Below are 5,130 nucleotides of genomic sequence, written 5' to 3'. Positions count from 1 at the left end.
TTGGGAAGCCTTAGCTCATCTACCCTGCAGCCCTGATCTTGTCACTTCAGACTTCTTTGTTCCCCAAACTCAAAGAGCATTGAAAAGGAACATGATTCTAGACCTTCAGGGATGCCCAAACTGACATTTTCACATAGCAGAAATTGAAGAGCCCAGATGTCCTTGGAGAAAGTTTACAGAGATGAGAATATCACCTTTAGAACTGTATAGACCTGGGTGGAAGATATATCATGGAACAATAGCTTCACGTTTTATTTTTATTAAATAATGGCTTGCATCATTTTGTAGCAATGCTTTTTTTTTAAACTTTCATTTGTAAGGAGAAAGAGAGAATCACTGGTTCTGTTAGAACAACAGTCAACAAACTGCCACTCAAAATCAACCTGGGGTTCTTTCAGTACATACCTGTGGCTCTGAAGTTAAATGGGCGACTTTTAAAGGATATTATTCAGATAATGGTGATTTCATTAGTTTGTAAATATATATATATTTATGACTCTCAAATCATTTTAAAATTGTAAAGGACGGGTTTGGCTCTTTTATCCCAAAAGTTGGTCAACCCCAGATCGAGAGGACCCTGAGACAGTGGAAATACTAGAGACAGACCACTCTTTATCTCAAACAGGATTCCTGCCTGCTCTGGGCCCTCATTAGCCACCCAATAATCTGAAGCTCTACCTACTCCACCTCCTTTCTCCTCCCTCTCCTTCCAAGGTGCCGGACCTGCCTTAAGTTCTGAGACTCATTTCCTGATGGCTGCTCCCTTTCCCTTTGATCTGAGGCAGTTGCCGTCAGAAATCATGTGCTTTTCAAGCTGTACCACCAGCTGCTTCCAGGAGGACATGGGGCGACACACTTGGAGAACGAGAGGGAGACTGTGGTGCTGAAGTAGAGTAGAGTTTACAGGAGCTCACAGAGCTTGGTGAGCCCCCTGAATCTCAATGTAGAGACCTATGGTCAGAGAGAAACTAGCTTCCCAAGAAGAACAAAAAGCTGGGAATTTCCCTTAAATGCTGCTGTAGGTGGGATCAGAGCCAGGGTACAGCAGCAGCTTTCCGGTGACCGTGCATTGTATGCCAACTGAGTGGTGCTATGAAACAGCAAGCTAGCACATCGAGCAGGGGCTCTCAACCTCCCTAATGCCGCAACCCTGTCATACAGTGCCTCGTGGTGGGGTGACCCCCAACCATGCAATGATTTTTGTGGATACTTCATCACTCTCATTTGGCTATTATGAATCAGGCGACCCCTGTGAAAGGGTCGTTCAACCCCCAGGTTGAGAACCACTGAAATATATCTTGAGGGTTAACTCTGCCAGGCACTGGGCTGCAGGCTTCCTAATGCATTCAGAAAGCTTGTAGTGAGGACCAAGGTTCATGAGGCAACATCAGGGACAACACTTTATTTTCAGAAATCATTTACAGTACATCCTGCCTTGCTTCTAGCAGCACTTTGTCTGTCTTAAAGCAAACAGGCTCAAAGCTGCCGCCTAATAGGAATTCTCTTTGTTATCTTGCTGACTGGATGCTTCCTGCTTCTCCAGCTGCATCTCAATTTTCCTCCCTGAATGGAGCTAACAAAGGTTTCCTGTCTTGCCATCCCATGTTGTGAATGTTTCAGAAATGACAACATACAACCCAGGCCACTGGAACACATGGAAATCAAAAGAGTGTCTTGTGTTGTCCACTCCGGGAGTCTCTGTCTAACAGGTATTTTTGCCATTTTTCAAGTCAACCTCCCAGCCTGGGTGAAGGCAAGAAAAGGTTAGCCCCTAATCCACGAGTAACCGATCTGTGGGCTCCAGACTCCTTTGAACCCTTGACTGATCTATGGGACTTGTCTCTACACTTTTCTGAGATGCTGGTTGCTTAGAAATCTCAAACCTCCACAGCTTTTTATTCGTCCTCTTAGTGAAAGGCTTAATTAGGAGCAAAATGTGTCTTTGCATCATAAACACATTTTAGAAATTAACAGGAGTCCCTGGCCCAAGCTAAATGCTAACCAAATGTGTTAAAATCAGCAGTTTGGTGCTACCCATGGAGACAGCTGGTAGATGGGGAGGGAGAGGAATTGAAGGAGTGTCTCACAGCTGGAAAACCCAGCAGGAAGCTACACTCTCCGAGACTGGAGCTTAAGCAAACAACAAAGTATGAACACAGAGAAGATGGATGCCTGGGAACCGGCCCACCTGGGTCCCAGAGCTAGTAAAGGGGTACGTCTCAAAGCAGGTAAAATTCATGGCACGGAGTTGTTTAAATAGGCAATTCCATGTGCTGAAATTAAATGTAAACTCCACAAAATGCTTATTATTATAACTTCTGTGCATGTGTGAAGTGATATTATTCAAAACGTTTAATGAACCCACTTCTAATCACATCAGAAGCTATTGACTGTAAGCATTAGCCATAGAGCTGCAAGAGTCAGAGGGGTTAATAGCCTTTGGCCTAACTACATATGTCCTAGAAACAGAGTACAACAAAATGATGTCAGTGTGAAGGCAAATGCTCCCGTCAGTATTAACACTCAGAACAAAAGATTGGTGAATGAAGTAGGTAATTATGCCAACCTTGCCAATAAACACATGAGAGGTTAATTGAAGGGCGGAGGGATTAATGGCTCAGTGAGCCTCACCTTTCCAGTTCTCGGGTCTCTTGCTTTGTGATGGTCAGACCAGGGTGCAGTTGCCTTAGCCAGTTCCCTGCTTCCGCTGGCAAGGCTCACTTTCTGCAGTATTGTACATTCCTGAGGAGAATCCCAATGGACCTACCCTGATACAGCCCTGGGTGCTGGAGCAGCCGTGTGGAGACCCCTGCCAGCGCTGAGATGCTTACAGGTTCACTGAATCGGCTTTCCTTCTGTAGGCGACATCATTGCGTCTGTTTTGTGAGATTGAGGAGGGCTTTGCGGATTGGTGTCGGGCATATGCGTTAATGTTGGACTTGTGGGCTTGGGCAGCACTCGGTTGGGATGTTTTCTTGATGTGTACTTAACCTATATATATAAAACTCTCTCTTATACATGAGTTTCTGTGGATTTGTTTCTCTAAAGTACCTAGACTAACACACGAACTAAGAAAATTGTTTTAGAAATTATAGAATGCTAACACAAGAAAATATTATAAAGACTACATTTAAATGAGTCAGTTCCTGCTGTCTTCTGAATTTTAGTTCAATTGCAAAATTTAATAGAAGATAAGTAACGGGAAAAAAGAGTACTAGTTTTATCCATGTTAATAAGAAGGGCAGAAATACTCTGGCAATGATTAAACTCTTTCATCTGATCAAGGCAAACTAAACAATTATCTTCAAGTCAATTCCAACTCACGGTGACCCCGTGTGCATCAGAGTAGAACTATGGTCCAAGAGGTCTTTAATGGGGGATTGTTTGGAAGTAAATTGCTAGGCCTTTCTCCCGAGGTACCTGTGAAGGATGCCTTACCTCTAACCTTTCAGTTACTAGCCAAGCATGTTGATCATTTACACCACTGAGGGAGTCCAACAGGAAAACTAAATGTCACTGCCTGTGATAGAAGAGACTGGATGAGAGGTTTGTTTGTTTGTTTGTTTGTTTGTTTGTTTCTAAGAGGCAAGTACCATGGCTTTTTCTCCCTTTTCTCCTGGGGGAAACAGAGAGGGCATCTCATCAGTTGCAGAGAAGGGAAATCCTGACAGCTCACTGCCATGGAGTGGATGCTGCCTCGGAGCCCCCTTGGTGACGTAGTGAGTTACAAGTTGGGACAGCAGTGTGAAGCTGTTGGCTCTCTGGATTGGGTTACCTCAGTTTTGGGCTTCACCGTGCTGAAAGAATTCACTCAGCAGAAGCACTTTTGCAATCCGTGAGTTTTTATGAAGGCAAGGGAAAGTTTGGGGTATTAAAATCTCAAAAAGTACATGCTATTTCTGGAAATTGTTCCAGGGCCCGTGGAAGCCGGATGGGGTGGGGGGGAGAGGTGTGACTGGGTACGAAAAACCACGTGGAAAGAATACAGGAATGGGGAGAGTAACCCCCCCCCCATGCAGAACTGGGAAATCCCTGGAGGCCAAAAGGGGGCAAGGGGGTCGCAGAGGGCCTACAGGTGCTTATGTGCCTAGCATGGGGAAGACTCCCACTCTGCCTGCAGCATGCACCTGAGCGAGAGCATAGGAAATGAGCTGGCGAGGGCTCATGCTTGAGAAAGGTGACCGACGTCACTGACTGCGTTAGGCACAGCTGCGTGATGTTGGGTGTCTAGGTTGTAGTTGTAGGCTGCTTAGGTTTCACCTGCACTAGGGGGGGGCTTGGATTTTCCTACAGGTGTCCTGTGCCTGCCTGATTTCCCTGTAATCCCTCTGTTGTGGCCCCATGCAGGCATTGGGGAGACAACCCCCACCCCCTTTGTCCCTAATCTAGCAACCTAACAAAGCTACCAGCTGTTTTGTGGGGGGAAATATGAGATTTTCTATTCTAGAAAATATGTGTAGTCTCAGAAATCCCACAGAGGCAGTTCTACTCAATCCTGTAAGATTGCTATGAAAGTGGTTGAGAGAGGCAAACACACATTAAAAACTGCCCATAGAGTAGTGTCTCTGTGTGAAGGAAAGCTAATATTTTCTCACCTTGCCTAAATGCTTGCTGACATACAGCCATTGGAGTGAAGGGCAGTCCGACAGTTCTCAGGAGAGTTTGAAATGTATTCCCCAGAGCTCACAAACACAAACCTAGAGGTTGGATTCAGCTCTCGTGTGGAAATCGCTTAAAGTAGACATCGGCTGCTTCTGCGTATAGCATAGACATCCGGCTGCTTCCACACATGATAGCAAGGCACTGGTGACAAACAAAGGATGGGAAGTGCCCTGGCCAGAAGTGATCAATTGAGGTTCACCACTAATAGTAGGACCAAAAAGAAAGTGGGTAGAGGAGATTCGCTTTCAGATACAGCATCACTCTTGAAGTGTGGCAATCCCGGACACCGCCAAAGAATTAATAAATACTCCAGAGGAAACAGAAGCCGGCATTAATCATTGTTGTACTTGAGTCTATTGCTGGGGCCACTGTGTATTTTTAATCTGTCAACCTAGGGGATTCGTCTGCCAGCACTTTATCTGACAATATTCTGCTGTGATCCATAAGGTGTGCTTTGGCTCATTTTCA

Source organism: Echinops telfairi, unplaced genomic scaffold, assembly GCF_000313985.2.
Source record: "Echinops telfairi isolate 266 unplaced genomic scaffold, ASM31398v2 ScPeMD7_25;HRSCAF=90, whole genome shotgun sequence".
Taxonomy (NCBI): Eukaryota; Metazoa; Chordata; class Mammalia; order Afrosoricida; family Tenrecidae; genus Echinops; species Echinops telfairi.
The sequence above is the reverse complement of the archived record's forward strand: the minus strand, read 5'-3'. Positions refer to the sequence as shown.